This window comes from Condylura cristata, unplaced genomic scaffold, assembly GCF_000260355.1.
Source record: "Condylura cristata isolate star-nosed mole 26May11 unplaced genomic scaffold, ConCri1.0 scaffold00016, whole genome shotgun sequence".
Taxonomy (NCBI): Eukaryota; Metazoa; Chordata; class Mammalia; order Eulipotyphla; family Talpidae; genus Condylura; species Condylura cristata.
In genome coordinates, this window is record NW_004567117.1 from 6,369,106 (window position 1) to 6,389,674 (window position 20,569).

At 34.7% G+C, this 20,569-nt stretch overlaps 1 protein-coding gene across 2 annotated transcripts in view; it reads right to left on the reverse strand.

The window, feature by feature from the left end:
* The window catches only part of ARHGAP28 (Rho GTPase activating protein 28), a 155,689-nt gene that overhangs the window by 74,086 nt on the left and 61,034 nt on the right, over nucleotides 1–20,569 (reverse strand). Inside the window, exon 2 of one of the 2 annotated variants that reach the window (XM_012725914.1) lies at nucleotides 4,709–4,769. The exons of the other annotated variant lie outside the window; for it this stretch is intronic. The gene's annotated coding sequence lies outside the window, so the exon portion shown is untranslated. The remainder of the gene's footprint in view (nucleotides 1–4,708; nucleotides 4,770–20,569) is intronic. 2 annotated transcript variants of the gene reach the window in all.

A 20,569-nucleotide genomic window follows, 5' to 3' on the forward strand; every position in this document is an offset into this window, starting at 1 on the left:
TTCTGTATTTCTAGCTATCAAAGTAAAAGTAACTACACAGAATTTTTGAAAGTGATATACTACTGCTTTACCAAGAAAAGGTCACTAAAATGTATCCATTATATAGGTTAATGGAAATATAAATATGACAAAATCAAAATTTAATCTATTATTTCCCCTAATTTGGCAGAGGAGAGTGGGAAACGGAGTTTGACTTTAAGGGATGTGGAGTCTTTTTGCAGTGAAATATTCTGGAATTAGAAAGTAGTGATGGTATCACAACTTTGTGAATATAATAAAAACTGCTGAACTGTACATTTTGATAGGGTAAAGTTTTATGCTATGTAAATGAATAAAAGTGCAGGAGGAAAAATTGCCCTTTTTTGAGTTTTGGTAATTAAGACAGTATAAAAAGCTCATGAGAATTAGAGAGCTAAGAGGGAATCTGAGGGATGCCCACATAAATCAAATTTCACAGACCAGAAAAACTGAAGCTCAGGAAGGATAAACAGCTCATCCAAATAGCTTATAGAAACCACACTATACACTTGGTCTCCTGAAGTCTAACTCCATTTTTTCCCCCAATGAACAGTCACCTTGTTCATTTTATTAATATTCTTCATTTTTCCCCAAATTTTTATTTTGTACCTTTATATTAGAGATTATACTATATAATCCTTTAGTGTATTTCTCAAAAAGAATAAAATAATCAAATGGATTTTTTTTTAAATTACCAGCAGTAGGGGATTATGTCCCTCATGAAAGGTTTTACAAACATACAAAGACATCTATATACAAAAATGTCTCAGACGATAAAATAAAAAGATCTATAGCAATCTAAAACTAATAAAATTGGCATGTGTAGCAGACCAAATACACTAGTTATACAAGTTGTATATGAAATATACAGACAGCAAAACAAAAAAAAATGCTACATATTTGATATAAAAGGAATATATTAATATTGCTAAAAATTAGTCACACACTTTAACTTATCCATTGGTTGTCATATTACAATGTACTGAAGTTAACTTCTATTTTGAAACCATTCATGGAAACAAGCGCTGACACTTCCATTTTACTGGGTTGTCCGGTGGCATGTAGACACTTGCCAAGTAACATACATAGTAGCGGAGTAAAATAATAAATTTCAAATTCACATTTTTGTTATTGATGCTATTAATGAAGATAAATCTCATAATCCAAAGACATTTTAAGTTAATTATCTCTATATAAGCAAATCTGTTGAGCTTTAATTCATTTTTCTAAAAAAACACAAAGGAGTGAGGTCTTATACTTCACTATATTTACTCATTTATTTTAAAAGGAACCTGCCACTTTCCAATTAATATTTTGGCTTTTTATTTTCTTTGATGAATGGATAAGTTAACTTCTATTTTTGCTTTCTTCTTCCATTCAAAAGTTTTTCCTTTACAGAAAAATTACCCAGATTCTGCTTTATAGAATAGAAAATGAAATTCTACCAGGATTCCGCTAGCCCATAAAGCTTTTTTGTGGAAATTCAGTAAAGGTTATCCTCTCTTAGAAAACATGTTTGGCTAATGGAACAGAGTCATTCTAGTGCCCATATGCCATCTTGGCATTCTTCTTTACTAAGCAGACTACATTACTATACTTATGACCCTGAATTCTATATGACTCAGTTTCCCATTTATTTTCATTATAGGATACTTCCAGGAATGTACGGGTTTCCAGCAAAAAATGAGAAGAAAATCAAGTATGTATTTCTCAAAAGAAGTCATAAAAATAATACTATAGTTGAAAAAAAAAATAGATCTATAGTGTCAAAAACCCTAGGTGGACAGTAAATAAAAATTCCCCCCAAGCTCCTTACATTATCTTTTTGTTTGTCTGAAGTTTGAGAACACAAAGTCTCTTATACCTGATGGCCTTAATGAGCACATAGTAAGTGGTAGCTACATAGCAAACCCTTAAAAAATGTTTGGTTAAAGCAAAATTACTGCAAAGAAATGAAGGATAGGCTCATTTCCACTTTTGCAAAGTAAAAGCATGATAATAAAAAAAAATCAAGCTCATCTTTTTTTCTACTTTGCCAAACTAAGTGATTATTTCTATAATCTTTCAATTTTAGATGATTTATTTAAAAATCCAACAAACATCTATTATATTAACATACTAGTAAGCTTAGGGAAAGCGGGGGAAAAGGTAACCCTAGGTTAAGATTAAGAAACCAGAAATATTCTTTAAATAGTTGTCTATTTAACAGTTCATTTAGACTAGAATTTTCTTTCATGTTTGATTCATTTGGTGAGTCTTCCTTCTCGAAACTCTACTCCAGTGGCTCCTAATATTTATTATACTAAATTTTTTTTTAGAGAATATTATCAAATTAATACTTTTGGGTATTATTCACAGAAACTTCTATTGAGAACAGGCATAAGCTTATGCATTTTTATAAGCGCCGCTCCCTGAGAATTCTAGTGTCACAGATTTCTAAGTCAGACTTTTAGAAACACAAATCTGTCTTAGCAAGACTTAATTTTTGCTTGATTCTCAAACATCTATGACCAGTATTTCTTCTCCACCTACTAATGCTTTTCACCTACTAATCCTTATATTGTAGGCTTACGCACAGCTCTTTTTGTCTGTATTTATACAAACCGTCTCACCCTCAAACAAAGCTGTCACATCAGAGTTTAGACTTAGCCATGTGGTAAATTTGGGATCCTTAACTCCATTCTTGAGTACTCCCTTAGGATCATCATCCAACATCCCACTGGACATCTCTGTTTGGATGTCGCAAGGAGAATGCACTGTAACACATGTATTTCTTCAATGACAGATTTATGACTGGGTGTCTTAGCTCATGCTTTTCCTATGCTTGGAATTTTCCCTCCTACTCCTGACTTAATTTAAGATCTATTTAGATGGCTTTTTCTAAAGAAAAGAAACCCTCAAACCTATTCTGCATTATTCTCAATGAATGCTAATGGGATTTGAAACAGCTCTATCAGTTCAATATAGTTATGTCCATGAAAGACGTAAAAATAATTTATAGGTGAGTACTTTAGAATTCATAAGAAGATATAGATCACTAAGCTCAAACACTTCTTCTAATAAGTCCCAACTTTCTCAATAATCAGCCAAAATTTTACTGCTAGGAGAAAAGAGAAAAATAGATCCCTGCAAAGTATTTACAAATAAGAATTTAATATGAGATGATTTAGCAGTAATGATGAATTAGGAAACATGCAAAAAGAAGAATAAAATTGGAGTCCTGTAGAAACTGGCTACAATAGGATGATAATGCATATATTTTTTTTAAATATGGAGTATCTACTAATATTAGATATGAGGCTGAACAAAAAAAGTTCTTTGAGCTTTAATTCTAATAAGGGCAAGTTGAGGCAAAAAAAATCTGCATACATATCATGCATGCAGATACATAATTAAAAATTCATTAAGTGAACTTCCTGATGGAATCATGAAAGACTGGTTCAAAATTATCCTCTTGCTGTAGACAACTAGAAAACTGGACAAATAAAGTACTGTTTTTAACTTCAATAGGAAGTGCAGGATTGTGCTGCCTGGAGAAAGGAAACAAATGAGATGAATCTTCTGTGCACGTGGCTATAAGTTTAGAATAATTTCCAGAACAGAGCAGAGAGGGGATACTGGGCAGAACTGAGCAGTCTCACTGAAATGCAGGAGCAGCTATCGAGGCTCAGAAATGGTGAGTAAGGTAGCGTTTTCTTTTCTTTTATTTGATTTCTTCCCTTCATGAATATGAACTTCTATACATAAATATTTATATATTTTTTTTAGGTTTATTTATTTATGCATACAAGAACTGGGATAGAGGCTAGAGGTGAGGGCTGTGAGAGGATTTGCCAGAGATAGAGTGGGGAAAAGAATAGGCAGATCCACTTACATACACTGCTGAGAGAAGCAGCGGGTGGGTCAGGAGAGGTCTGCTGTGCCATGTGAGGCACCTCCCAGGTTGGTCATTGAATTTGTGCTGCAGTGGCTGTGGACAGCTTCACAGTGCTGTGCATTAACCTGTTGTGCCACCAGGAGGGCCCATATACATAAATATTATAGTGTGAAATAAGACATTTGCTGGGTGGAAGTAACAACAGATTATACATTACAGAAAAGGGATTAGTGAACTTGAAGACATATCAATAGTAACAGCACAAAGGTAAGCACACAGAGAGAAAAATAAAACATAAACAGAACCTCTGTGACCAATAGGAGGAAGTCAGGTGGTCCAATAAATGTCAAGTTCCAGCAATGATAAAGATATTAAATGTCAAGAAACTAAAAACTATGATACTTGAGAGAAAGGAAAACAATTTGATTCCTACCATAGGCCCAGCTAAAGTCAATAGAGTTTCCAAGCCAAGGTGCAGGGACAAGGAACCCAGCTAGCCTGTTGCTGTGTCTGGGTTTAGAATATAAAGCTGTAACTCAAGGAAGTTATGAAGCTCAAAGATGATGGTGTTGAAGAAGTAAGATCTCTGGGGAATGAGAACTCTGGCGCTTCTCAGTATGCCACTCAAGTTTTCATCTGAGTACTGATCAGAAAACCCAGACATAGAAACTATAGCCAGCCAGGGAATAGTTACTAGAATAATAACAGAAAATTATCCTCAGTAATCAAAAAGTCAGGAATAGTTAGTGTTGCCAACAACAGAGTAGAAAAGCTAATCAGTGACTTTGTATAGAGATCTCAGAATTGTTTTACCTCTAGAGTGGGGAAAACTTTTCCTTAGGTTAAATGCCACTTTGATCCCAGCCAGTGACTCCTGAAAGCAAAATACAAAAGGATAAAACAGTTTTCAAGTCCCAGAAAAAAGGTCAAAAACATTTATAGAACTATAAAAATATGTAGCTGCAAGATGATAAAAATCATATTAATTCCAATAAAAAATTACCAGGCAAGCAAAGGAGGAGGAGAATATTATCTGTAATGAGGAAAAAGTTCAATCAACACAAATAGGCCTAGAAATGACACCTTAGAAGGATTTAATAGAGAGGTAATACAGTTAATAGTCTATGCTGAATGTTCAGGAAACTGGAGGGAAAACTGAAATTTTAAGTAAGCAATTAGAAGATTTTCAAAATTCTAGTGAAATACTCCTTCACATATGAGAAAGATCAGAAAGGCAAGTGTTGACTAGTAAGAGAAAAATCCCTCCCCTGCACCCCAGTTAGTGGGGATGTAGACAAGTTCCTATGAACAAGTTTGACTGTTTCTCAAAATGTTAAAATAGATCTACCATATGATCCACAATCCCAGTCCTATGTATATATCCAAAGACTATAACACTAATCGGAAGTGAGAGACATATGTTTACTGCCGCACTTACTGCAACAACCAAGTTATAGAAACAACTTAAGTGCCAAGAAGAACAAGAGTAGTTTTAAACACCTGGGAAGGGAAAAAAAAAAATATATCAACCAAGTATATATACTGTGGAGAAAAAAATCTTTCAAATAAAAGAGAAATAATTTTTCAGACATAAAAAAGACGAAAGAGCCACCTACAGCAATTTACAGTACAGTAGTTACAACTTTACTGTAAGAAATGTTAAAGGAAATCTTAAACTGAAGAAAAATGACAGAAATAAAGAATGTAAGAATTAGTAATAATATTGTTAAATATGAAACATTAGTTTCATATTAGTTAAATCATCCTATAGGTAAAATGATTGTTTGAAACAAAATAACAGAATATTATCTCATATTAGTAGTATTTATATATTACTTGAAGGTAGGCTGTAATTTAAAGAATATGTAACTAAAGTCATATGACAGAGAGGTAGGAAGAAAAAATATTCAATTATTTCAAAAGTCCCAAAAAAGAGGAAAATAGGGAATAAGACAAATACAAAAAGTTAAAATATTTACACATAATCCTATCACATCAAAGTATAAATGCCCCAAATATCTGAATTAAAAAGCAAAGATTGTCATAATGCTTTAAAAACCAAGTCACAAACACTGCTGACAAGAAATCCACTTTACGTGAAAAAAATATATATATGTTAAAGTAAAAAGAAAGTAAAAATATTAGGTGAAAATGATCAAATGAAAGTTATCTCAATATCAGAGTTATTATAGAGTAAAATATTACTAAAGATTTTATAATATCAAAAAAGTCAGCCAAGAATTAATGCACACAATAATGTATAATACATATATAGTAAAAACTGACAGAACAAGAAAACATAGACAAAAATCACAATTATAAAGATTTAAAAATTCCCTTGCTCAACAATTTATAGACCAAATTCTAAAAGACAATTCAAATAATGTCTACACTACACTCAACCCAAAATAATTACATCTTGTCTACACAGAACACTTACCAATATAGATATCTATAAGTGCCAATAAATTAAAATAATTCAAATTATAGGAATGTGTTTTTGACTATACATGGAGCAGCAGACCTCTCCTGTCTCGTCCACTGCTCCCCTCAGTAGTGTATTCCAGTGGATTTGCCTGTTCTGCTCCCCACTCTGTTTCTGGTGAATCCTTTCAACCCTGCACCTCTAACCTACAGCCCAGTTCTTCTAATCAAAAACAAAGACAAACAACATGATCTATACACTGACAAGTACAAATATGATTGAGAAGTAAAAAAAAGACCTAAGTACATGGAGAGCTATGACTTGTTCATGGGTTGGAAGATTCAATATTTTGAGATATCAGTTCTCCCCAAATTACATCCACAGACTCAATGCAATCCCAATCAAAATGCAAGCAGATCTTTTTGGAGAAATGGAAACATTTCTAACATTCACATGGAAATATAAAAAACCTAAAATAGCCAAAGATCATGGAGGAAAAAAGATCAGCACACTTATATTACCTGAATTTAAGACTTGTAAAACTGCAGTAAGAAAGCAACTTGATAGTGCCACTAAATAGTCATAGGTCAAACAAAGGGAGTTCAAACATAAACCCACACAATGGTACAAATGATTTTCAACATTTGGCTAAACTCAGTGGGGGAAATAATCTTGTCAATAAAGAACATTAAAGATCCATAGGTAAGGATAAAATTTCTATATATCCATATCTCCTACCATATACAAAACTAACACAAAATGCATCATAAAAGTAAATGTAAAGCCTGAAAGCTTGTAAGATTTCCCCTCCCCCCCAAAAAAAAAAACAGGAGAAAATCTTTGTTTAGGTGAGGTGACACAAAAAAGCATAATCCACAAAATAAAACAATTATAAAATGTAGTTAAAATCATCTGCTCCTTGAAAGACTCACTTTAAAAATAGGAAAAGAAAAATCACATGCTATTAGTAAACATTTGTATGTCATATGTCTAATAAGGTATTTGCAATCAGCATATTTATAAAACATTCACGATTCAATTAACAGTAAAACAAGCTGATTTTTTTTAATAGGCCAAAGAGTGGAACATACATTTAACAAAATAAAAAGTTGTATGTATTATTAGAGTAAAATGAGATGTTGTATCAACGAAGAATGACTAAGTGCCAATTTCTTTAGGACACTGTCCCTAGATGAAAATGCTTTGCCAATGTATGCCATTACCATACACTGTCTTAAACTGACTTTAAGATTATCCCCCTCAACTATTAGATTTTAAGCAACTTTAAAGAACAAATTACATTCTATATATTTTGACAGCCCTCAGTCTATGGCAGGTTCCAGCATGAATCCAACTTCATGAGTAAATATTAAATGCATAAAAATCGATGGATTATAAATATAGGCAGAAATTCCTTTTTAAGTGAACACTGCACTGAATAAATATATTTCAGAAAAATCATTTAAGATAATTTAATAATGTCATCATTTATATTTATTTATTGCAGAGCTAAAAAATGTTATTCTTCTTCCAAATGTAATGCTTTTCCTTCAAACTCAAGGTTTCCTTTTAAAAACAACTTTGTTTTTTAAAAATAAAACATTATCTGAGGTTCATCACTATTCTCTAATTTCCTTGCTCTCATAGATCTCTAAACTGTAGAAACTGGTTCCAGGCAGCACCAGCTCCAAGAGATAACAGAGTTATGCTATTATGGAAGAGAAAGGGAACAGAAGACTAGGGAGTGGGAGAAGAAATACCACATAAATGCCCATGGAAATAATGCCCTTAAGTAGTATGTGTTGTCCCAGGAGGATTTTGGTCTCAGAAGACATTCTATGAAGCAAAGGCACAGAAGCACCCAGGGGGCAGTGATCTGTGAGCTGACAGCCATCTTTTCTTTTCCAATCTCAAACCAACTCTAAAAAAAGCATCAAAGTGATGTAGGTTTTTCCACTTCCAAAACCTTGCTTCAGGGGAGGCATACTAATGTCAAAGGAAAAAAAAGGGGGGCGTAGGGGAATGTCTACAAAGCAGCTGAGATTTTGAAAGTGGATACACCTTACCACAGAATGTTAATACAAAACCTGAATGGCCGGGGCCAGTTAAATGCCCCAAGTCTATTTATTTTGAGTAAATACTGAAAATACACATACAGTTTTACCTTTTATTGAGTTCTGACGTCTGCCTAGGCAAACCATACTTTATCTTATTGTCATTATCAATTTACAGACTCTTCATCCACCAACCATTTTGACTAATGTTTTTCTCATATTCCATTTGTTTCTTGTTAATTTTAGCTTTTAAATTAATTTTGAATAGACTATAAACACAGAATTGTGTGTGTGTGTGTGTGTGTGTGTGTATACATGAAAAGAAGAAACACAAGTAGGTAGTTTTAGACTCCATGGGACTTTGCTCTTTTTATTCAATGCAGGTGTGATGGGACTTTGTCAAATAGGTCTTATAAATAATGAAATCAGCCAGTTAACCTATCAGAGGAAGCTTCATGAGTTATTTTTGGAATGTGACAACAAAAATAAGCTTAAGAGAATTCCGAGAGCTTAAAGAGTGCAGTAAATTGCTGTTACCAAATTTCTTAGCCTGCCTAACAACTTATCTTCTCTGAAGTAAACAGCTGGTAGTATATGAAATGAAAACTGTTGTATTCAAGTAAGTGAGTATTAGTATTAGTTTAGTTTTAAGTATTTTTGAAGGTAAGTGGCAGCATGCTTTTAGAAAAACTAAGATTGATCTATAACAGCTGCATGGGGTACATGGAGCATGTGGGAACTGAGCAAGGTTACCAGGAGGCAAGAAAGTATGGGTTCAAGCTTAACAGAAGTTCTATTTTTCTCAAATAGGAGTAAAGAGAGAGAAGATTAAGATTTGGAATAAAGAAATACAAGACCAAGTGGTCACAAGGTTCTCTCTAAAAAATATGTACATACAGTATGGATGTGCCTTTTACAATACACATAAATATGTGTGGGATTGAGAATGCCCAAGTGTGTACTCTGCTACCATTTACTAAGAACTTCTTTCCAGTAGAGCACAGCTGTTTATGCAGCATTAAGACCTGTTACACTTGGTAGGTCCCTAGCCCATTCTAAGAATTATTAAATACTTGGATTATCACCCTTACTAGGAATATCACCTTTCTTTATGTCTGATTGAGAAAAACAGGGCTTCTGCTAAGCTTGAACCCGTACTTTCTTAACTCTTGGTAACCTTGCTCAATCACCACGTGCCCCATGTGGCCCTTACAGCGAAAACCTGTAGAACTCGGATATGGCAGTCTGGTTTCTGTCACATGGTCCAGTTTGAATTTAGACTCCAATGTTACACATGAAGCCAGTGTATAATTGTTACTTAGTTATCTTTTACAACTTTTCTTGGCTGCCCAGGAGGTGGCCTGGATACCATAAGTGCTTAGAGAAGCACTACCTGCTGGTGAATTGTCCTTTATATGAATGGGAATGAGAATCCAAGCACTTCTTTCCCTACAAGGATGGGACAAGACATAGCTTACCTAATGAAAAGGTTGGGCATGACGTCAAGCAGGAGCAAGTAAACTACAACATGTGAATAATATGTGGACAAATGAAGCCAGCTGGGGTCTGAAGATAGTTTTTCTAACATTCAGCCAAACCCATTTGTTTAACTTCAACCTGTGGCTGCAGACTGATGTTCCAGTTGCAACATCAGAGGGGAAGAGTTTCAACAGAGACCTTATGGACCGCAAAGCCAGAAATATTTACATCTAGCCTTTTATAGGAATTTTGCCAGTCTCTAGCCCAGAACAGAAAAAAGTGTTGGAGCACCACAGGGATTTGTATGAGTTAGACTGGGGCACATTGAGAAAGCTAAGTCCTTCTCCAGTTTAAGAGAATAGACTTTCCTGGGGAACAAGATGCCAGAACAACACCCTCCCTGTTTCTCCACCAGAGGGATAGGTTCTACTCCCTGGAGTAGAAAAATTCCACAACTTGACTGTCCTTCTGAATATCAAGAAAAATGGGAGGCTCAATGAAACTTTTGCTTTTTTCATATTCTGAGTTTAAAATTTTGTAAAAGTTCTAATCATCTAGTGAGAACCATGCTCCTAAGTCTACTCATGGAAAAGGAGTCTTTAATAAAACAAATATTGTAGAAAATACCTAATGGCAGCATGAGAAAAAGAAAGAAGTCAGTGTTTCAGTTGATTTCTCCAGGAAGTCTGTTTATCTTTACTCATATATCCAGAAACAAACTATAATTGAAAAATTAAATTGGTCATGTGATTTTAGAATTCAAAAGCTTGAATTGTGTTGGATGAACAAAACACAAGATCTAACAGAAAGGCTTGAGCGGCAAATGAAAATCACTATGCCTTGTTAAGAAAGTTGAGGAAAACAATGCATTTGAAAACAAAATCATTGAAGCATAGCTTTGTCCTGCAAGGAACAGAAAAGCAACATGATGTTACTGATAGTGGTCAAGGACTGATCAGTTCCAAGGCCCCACTGAATTTCACAAGTTGATCACCCTATTTACCTACTACATGCTGAAGGTCAATGACATAATTTTAGAAAGTGATAGTTTTTCTAGTGTTTTTGAAGTCAGGCAAAAATATTGAGCAAAAATCACTGAAATTACTGAGTGCTGAACAAAAAGTAAATTGGCACAAAATTTGTGGATAGGATTAGAAAAAATTGGGAGAAATATAATCATGTATACTGAGAAATGCTATAAATTAATTTAAGTACAATCAGTATTATATCTATTTTGCAACTTTAAATCTAGAAACATACATAACATACATTCCCTTAAAGAAAAATAGTGTTGAACTTTAAGTAGAAAAACAGCTGGCAGTGTGTTGTGTCATAATTTATTGCAAAAAAAATGTAATTATTTTTAACATGATACAGAATTTACAAGGCATAGCCTCTTTCCCCTCCACACTCATTACAGAAATGGTTAAATACTTGCCTTGAGCAAGAAATACAAGAAATTCCCTTACTGTGAGGAGAGTCTGTGTATAAAATTTTCTATTCACATTGTGAATTATATTTTCTGACGTCTTTCTTGACATCAAGGCCCCTCTGTAGGAATAATACAACTAATTGAAATCGTCAGTATACTACAGAGCAATATACATCCCTTACTGATGAAAGCAAACACAGGTTGAACTACAATCTTTTAAACGTTACTGTCCAGAGGCACTTAATGTATTTTAATACTCACCGTGTGGCTTCCAAGCATGAAATGGAGGAGGGGACAGGGCTACAGAGAGACATTTTAAACAACTCCCTGAAAATCAACTGTAATTCTTCATTCTCTTCTACTCAAAACATAACCTCCTGAGTCCTATGCTTCATTCTCTTCTACACTGTTCATACCCATCCCAAATTTGCCCATTCCCTTTAGTCATGCAGAAATAAATGGTAAAAAATAACATGAAATGGAACCAAAGAAGAGGTTCCACTTGTCTGAATACTTAAAATAACAACTCAGTAAAGAATAACTGGAGGAGCCCTCCCTGGTGGCACAGCAGGTTAAAGTGCTGCACTGCAAGCCAGCCACAGCGTCCTCAGTGCGAGCTGGATCCTGAGCCCCAGAGGTGATCTACATGGTGCACACGATGTGGCAGACCTCTTGTGACCCGCCCGCTGCTCCCCTCAGCAGTATACTTTGTCAATCTGCCTGTTCTGCTCCCCACTCTGTCTCTGGTGAATCTTCTTACTGCACCTCTGGCCTATATACCAGTTCTGTATGAATAAATAAATCTTAAAAAAAAAAAAAAAGGTAAGAAAAATACTGGAGGAGCAAATTACTTCTTTTGTCATTTTGAGCAAAAGGTTTTACCTCTCATGCCAAGGTCTTCTATACTCAAAGCTGGTCCCTAAAAACTATGGAACTTATACATTGTGGCATTCTAGGGGTCTAGTCTCGCATCTCATAAGTATTTTAGTTATGAAGAAATGGAAATGCCAGAAGTTAAGTAATTTGCCCCAAGTCACATCACTTACAGAATGGGGAAGAAATGTAAAACCCTTTTGCAACCAATATGACCAGTATAAATGTCACACAAACCACCCCAAATAATTAAGGAATTTATTTCAAGATCCTCATTACATTCAGTTTACTGTTTAAAATACAAGTTTCAACCAAGTTAATGTAAGTGTCCAGCTAGAAGCAGCTTTTAAGGAAAAGTTTCTTTTGTAAATGGACTGGAAACAGACTAGACTAAACCATCACTAAGGGAACTATATCATTAGTCTGCCTAATGAATTAACCTAAGAAAAGAGGAGGAAGGGAGGAATTTATGTAGAAACAGTGGGAAAAAACTCTACCATCTAATTAGAAAGAACCACACAGATCTGTAGAGGTCAGCTAGTGACCTCTAATGCAGTCACCATTATGTTATTTCCCTTCCACTGGTTTTTTAGCCAGAATTCTAAAGACTAAGCATGAAGGAGTAGTATCTCACAATGAATTCAGGCATTCCTCTGGGACGGCATGACTCCAAGGACAGCGTTTTGGAATGAATGTTGTGGGGGATCTCTGACTGCTGAAATGATTTGGGGGTCTAACTAGCATTCAAGATGCAGGAGCAGGAGTGCTAAAAATCTTACAATGGATGGGACAGTCCTGCACCAAAAAAAAAGAACTGTCCAGTGTTATACATGACACTGTCCACACCTTGCTCTTCACCACAGGTGAAGAAGTCTCTGGATAGTTCTTCTGTCTGACAAAGGGCTTGACTCAGTTTCAGACATAAACTTATGTTTTTAATTTTTTTATTTATTTTTAACTGAGGCAATATTGGGGTAATCCCTTTATGTATTACCACCACAGTATACCCACCACCAACTCACTCATTCTACCACCAGAGATTATACAATTTTTCCCTCTTTGTTCTTTTTCCTCTCCTAGTTACTTCCTGCTTGCTTCTGTTACGTAGTCAGTTCTCTAGGGTTGATTTTTCAGTTTTTCTGAATAATTAAAGTATCTTTTATCTATTAAATAAAGTTACTTTTATACCCAAAAATTTTTCAACAACAACATAGTTATAGTATAAGTTAACTGAAACTGTATTGTTTCCTTGTCTGAACATTCACATTCTGGAAATTCCAATTATATTCAGCAACAAAGTATATTCTAGTCTCTAGTTGGTAGACTCTCTTTTCATGGTAATTCCATATTTTCAAACTGTTCTTCCATTTCACTGAAGATATGCTTCAAAGATTACACATGGAAAGTACTTACTGTATTAAAAGTACTCTCTATTATATCTTTCCCTTATGCTACATTATGTTGATTTAAAAATATATAAATTGGGCCCTCCCTGGTGGTACAATGGGTTAGGACACAGCACTGCAAGCTATCCACCACTGCTTCAGTGCGAGTTCGATCCCCAGCTTTGAAGGTGATCCACATGGCGCAGCAGACCTCTCCTGCCTCACCCACTACTCTTTCAGCAGTATACTTCATCTGCCAGTTCTGCTCCTACACCTCTGGTTTATACCCCAATTCTGTATGCATATATATATATATATATATATATATATTTTATATGAACTGGCAGAATGACAAAGATCAACAAGATACCTGGTACCCTCTCTGCCCATAATGCCATAAAATTGAAATCAATTATAAGGAAAAAATGACAGAGAAAACTATGACTATATAGAGGTGAAACAATAGGCTGCTTACAAACAATTGGTTATGAGATATTCAAAGCAGAAACCTGGAAAGACTTTGAAACAAACACAAATGATGATACAAGTTTCCAGAATCTGCGAGATACAGAAAAGTGATCTTAAGGGGAACAGAACTGTAATATAGGCCCACGTTAAAAAGGAAAAACCAAAAATATAAAAATAAATTTCTACCTAAAGCAACTTAGAAGAAGACTAAGGCTTTCTCTGGTGGTGCAACATGTTAAAGCACAGCACTATGAAGTTATCCTCAGTCACTGTAGCAGGAGTTTGATCCCTGGCCAGTCACTGTAGCAGGAGTTTGATCCCTGAGGTGACCGACATGGCACAGCAGACCTCTCCTGTCCCACCTGCTGCTCCCCTCAGCAGGGTGTTTCAAACGATCTACCTGTTCTGTTCCCCACTCTGTCTCAGGTGAATCCTCTCACCGCCCCCCTCCGCACCTCTGAGCTGTACCCCAGTTCTTGTATGCATAAGAAAACAAATTTAAAAAAGAGGAACATACAAGAACCAGTGTTAGTAGAAAGAAGTAAAAATAACAGCAGAGATAAATGAAATGTAGATTTAAAAAATGCTATACAAAATAAATCAATAAAACTAAGAACTAGTTCATTGACAAGATACACAAAGTAGGTATTTTGCCCTATATCAGTAGGCAACAGAAAAACAGAAGAGAGAAAATCTTAATAAATAGAATTACAAATTAAAGGACAGATCACCATGATAACACAGATATATAAAAAGGTCAGAAACTTGATAACTTGAACAAATGAGTAAATTTCTCTATCAACATAGTCTAACAAGATTACCACAGAAAGAAAGATAATCTTAGCAAATAGTTCACAATCATGGAAATCGAACTAATAAAAAAATCTTGCAAAAAACAAAAATCCAGATGTAGTTTAAATGTTATTAAATGAAATTTTACAAATTAAATTTATCTAGCATTTTAAAAGCTCTAATATCCAGCTTGCTCACATTGTTTCTAAAAATACAAGAAAGCATCCTCCCTAAATTATTCTATGTCAACATTACCTGAAGATATGTTCTAATCAAAAGAAGCATGAGAAAACTATAGATCAATATTCCTAATGAACATCGATGAAAGAATTTTCAACAAAACATTATTAGCAAACTGAATTCAACAGTATGCCTCAAGGATTATACACCATGACCAAGCAGGGTTCATCATAAGGATGCAAGGTTTAATGTAAATTAATATAATACAACATATTGACAAAAATCATGATACCAATATATGATGAGAAAATATTTGATAAGGTTCAGTAACCATTTATGATAAAATCTAAACAAAACAGGAATGGAAGGGACCCATCGATAAAACAAAGGCCATATTTAAAAACCAACATGCAATATAATAATCAATAATGAGAAACTGAAAGCTTTCTCCCATGTGTTCCATTCTAATACAAAGATGTCCACTGTCACAACTATTAGAAAAAACAGGAAATAAAGGGAATCCAAGTAGGAAAAGAAGACATGAAACTATCACAATAAACACATGATATGACATTATGTATAGAAGATCCTAAAGACTCCATTATAAAGTTATTAGTAACAATAAATGACTACAGCAAAGTGGAGGTTTACAAAATCAATATACCAAAATCGATAGTTTTTTTTAATAAACAATGACCAAAAAACATAGGAATATAACTCCATTTATAACTGCTTCAAAAATAATTAAATATCTTATCATTAATCAGACAACCTACCAAAGAAGGTAAAAAAAAAAAACATATGCAATAAGTCTATGTTATATCAATATAAAAAGATGGAAGTCTGTTTACTAAATGTTACTGGGGAAATAGAAAGTTAAATTACTCTTTAACATCATATACAAAAATTAATTTCAAATTGATCAAAAGATTTCAGATATAAGAGCTGCAGCAGTAAAATATGTAGAATAAAGTACATGATGCACTCCATGATATCAACAATAAAGATACTGTTGGTGACTCAGCCCTTATGGCAAGGGATTAAAAACAAAAACAAACATTTGGGATTGTCTCTAGCTAAAATACCTCTACACAGTGAAAGAAAATAAAACATGATTAAACAGATACTAGTGAATGGGAGAAAATGTTCACATAATATATGTTCATGTAATATATAAAATAATGTCATATAACTAAAAAGGGATTAATACTCAATATATATAAACAGTCTAACACAATTAAAAACAACTAAAAAATAATAATAATTCAATTAGTAAATGGGAAACAGGTATAAAAAGATAATTCACCAAAAATATATATATATATGAAGAAATGTTCATAGTTATTTCTAACAAGAAAAATGCAAATAAAATTATATCCATGAGAATAGTATATATTAAAAACACCCCAACCATAAGTGTAGAAGAAGTTGCAGAGGAAAAAAGAATCCTATTACACTGTTGATGGGAATATGAACTGGAGCAATTGTTATGGGAAGCCATCAGCATTTACCTTCTAAAACTGAAATGGAAATATCATATTACCCAGCAAATCCACAATTGGGCATACACCCACAGAATATGAACTCACCAAAGCAAAACCCTGTATATTTCAGAGTGTTGCAATATAATTTGCAATGGCTAGGAAATGGAAGCAGCCTAGATGTCCATCAAGAGACCACTGGATCAAGGAGACATGGTATATACATAGCATGAAGTATTTTATAGTCATAAAAAGGTGAAGTACATTCCTTTTCAATAGTAGGGAATTTGAAACAACTATGTGCGCAAAATAAGTCAAAATTAAAATGATAAAAACAAATACTAGACATTGACCCAGCACACGATTTGATAATATAAAACATTTTCAAAATTAATGGCTATTGGGGCTTCTCTGGTGGCACAGGAGTTAAAGTCAGCACTATCAATACATCACCAGACACTACAGCATGAGCTCGATCCTCAGCCAGGGAGTTGATCCACACGGCACAGCAGACCTCTCCTGTCTCACCCACTGTGCCCCTCAGCAGTGTACTTCAATAGGTCTGCCTGTTCTGCTCCCCACTCTTGTCTCTGATGAATCCTCTCACCCCTAGTACCCTTGGCCTACACCCCAGTTCTTGTACATATAAATAAATAAAAAACTAAAACACTTAAAAAAACAGTAGCTATTAGTAAACAAACTGAGTGCTCTAAAAAGAGTAAGAGAGAAAGGAATGCATGGAATGATGGGTAGAGAGACATAAAAATAAGTGAAATTACATAATAAGTTAATTACATTATTCATAAATTTCACTTATCGGTAGTTAAGGTGACAGTGTATGTGTCAGAGATTCAGGGCCACAGACCATTCTTCCCTCAGCCTGCCACCCACTGTCCCTTGTGTGCCCTTGACTTTTATTCTGTATCCTCTTTATCATCTGTCCTTGGGTCTTTTACGATGTACCATTCTCATGGGTGTCAGATGGTATATCACTACAGTTTCACTCTGCCTCTCTCTTACTAGAAGTGACAATGAATGTTTTTTCATACCAGATCATTTTTTATTTTCTGGAAAATCTCTCACTACTTGCTTCTGTAATGATGTCACCTCCTGGTATTCTTTAGCAGCACACTTTCTTACTATTTCATTGGCTTTTCTTGTACCCAGTCATTAAAAACAGCAGTTTTGTCCAGACATTCAGCACTACCCCTCTATTATTACTGATTTATCTCTCCAACTCACTTCCAATGGCTCTAACAGTTACTCACCAAATTGCTCTCTAATCTAGACTTCAGTTTCCAACCTCTTCCACTGAATTACACACCAAATTTCATGTTCCCACTATATATTATTTGGATTTACTAGCAGTGCAGAATCTCAAATACAGCAAGCCCACAATAGAACTGATTCTCTTCCCTCAAAGTCAGTCTCTTCTGTATTCCTATTTTTCTTTGTTAGTAGTGATGCAACAAACCAAGTCTGACAAATTAAAAAATAGAAACCAACGAATCCAACCAAACTATCCTATATCTTGAATATTTATAAAATCTAAATCATAAGTTTTTGTACTATTTCTCAAGTACAACATAATAGCATTAAAATCTTCATGTTAAGTGTGGTGTGATATGTTAATTTCACTTAAATCATACAGCCTTATGACAATAATGATTTTGACAACTTCATGAAGATGTTAAATATCAGAAGTTTTACCAAAAAAAATGAAAACAACCAATAAAAGAAACAACCAATTGATATTTCTATTGTACCTCCATACAAAATCAATTTTGTGTTCATTAAATTATGCTAACTATAATCAGAAACACTTTTCATAGTGTTAAGTGAAAAAGTCAGGAAAAAATTATCTTAGCTATATAAAATACATCAGAAAAAATGATAATGGTGATATCTCTGACAGAAAGATTATAGATTATATTTTCCTCTTAATATTTTTCTATCTTCCATATTTTCATCAATGATCATGATTTTCCTATAATAAACTATTCTAAGTCTTTGTCAAGTACTGTTAGTAGTGCCTGTACATATGTCAAACACCTCATCCATTTTCCTAGCATCTTGTATCTTTTTCTTTCAGCCTCTTTCCATTCTGCCAAGGCGTTAATTTTTCCAAAGTGTGTGTCACTCTATTCATGGAGCCCCCCCTCTGCTAGCTCCCGTCCAAGCAAAGGTCCATAAGCAAACACATAAGCTTATCATGAAAAGGTCTGACAGTCTCTCTCCCAAGTATGTTTTTTTTTTTAAAGATTTATTTATTTATTCATACAGAACTGGGGTACAGGCCAGAGGCTCAGGGGCGGTGAGAGGCTTCACCAGAGACAGAGTGGGGAACAGAACAGGCAGATTGATGAAGTACACTGCTCAGGGGAGCAGTGGGCGGGTCAGGAGAGGTCTGCCACACCATGTGGTCACCTCCGGGGCAGGTAGGAATCGAAAGCTGAAGTGGCTTTAGCTTCTCAGTGCTGTGCTTTAACCGGCTGCACCACCAGGGAGGGCCTCCCAAGTATGTTTTTTAAGCCTCATCCCCTGCATTTCCTCACAACAAATAGACCTTTCCACCTTTGCTTGAACAAGCCATGGACTGTGGCAGTTTTTGCAAGGTTGTTTTCTCTGACAAGAATGTCCCTTTTCCCCTTTGCTGCCCAGTCAAAGTAACATATTTATCCTTTAAGACTCAATTCAAACGCCATTACCTCACTCAAGCTTTTCTTGGGAGTTAGGAGTCACTTACACTCTCCTCCCGAACACTGCTGTGAACACTCTATTTTTTGCACTTATCTCTTGGTATAAGAGAAAAATGACAAAGGATTCCCTCTTTCTGGGAAATACAGTGTCTTGGTTATCTTTGTATCCCAAGCCCTGAACAAAGTCTGGCATACAACAAACACTCAGAAATGCATTTGATGAAAGACAAAGTCTATAATTATAGCCAAAAGCTGTAGGAAGAAAATCTGTCAGGACTCAGACATGCTATGGCCTGGAGAACATGAAGCTGACCTGTCTTTTTGGCCTAGAAAACAGACAAAAGGCACCTGTGGAAAGAAACAGAATTACTTGAGTTTGCCGAAGAGGAAATGACAGTTGGATTAAGCAGTAACTGACAGATAACTATTAGAGACTGTTAGAAATAAATAATTAAATGTCCACATTTTAAAAATGTCTTGTGCTCATGCAATTAAAAAGCATAAAATGGTGAGAATTGTGCCTAGTACTCTGAATAAAGAATTTTGTTAAAATTGTGTATTAAGACAAAATGCCCATGAGAACACCTGTGAGAAGCTCAGCCAGAATCAAGGTGTCATTACTTTGAATGTACACCACAGTTTTTTAAAATCTTTTGCCTCGCCATATTCCAGACCTAATGAGTTAGAAATTCAGGAGTCTGATATCAGAATTTTTAAAAACCTCCTATTGTTGAGAATAATACATGAAAATAGTTTCCCCCAGTTGTAGACCACATTCCTGGAAGGAAACAAGTATCTTCACTGTCATTCTTATTGCTAATTTCACTATTGCTAATGTCACTAAAAAGGGACTCAAATGATGCAGCAAAAAAAGACAAATCACAACCATGTTGCTTAAAGAACTTTCTCAAGGGATGTCAGTTTTTACTTTGTTGATTTTTTCCCCCTATTTTCAAAATACCCTCTTAATATAAAATTAAAGTTTAAAGTAATGATCAGATTGGAACATTTCAGTATTTTTAGACTAAAAGGAAAAGGCTGGAGAATTACAGTCTTTTGATAAGAAATTGAGCTCTAAAAGAAAAAAAAATGCTATTTTAGAGATTTTTTTATTTACCCATAGCAAAATTTTAATACCTTTGAATGGCAGTTTTTTGCCGTAGGGAGAATTTATTTTAATCCATTTATAGTCAAATTTTAAATGGTAAATCTTCTTCTTTTTTTTTTTTTTTTAATTAAGATTGATTTAAGCCCTCCCTGGTGGTGCAGCGGGTTAAATAACAGCACTAAGAAGCTGAAACCACTTGCACATGAGTTCGATTCGCACCTGCCCCGGAGGTGACCGTGACCACATGGCGTGGCAGCCCTCTCCTGACCCGCCCACTGCTCCCCTCAGCAGTGTACTT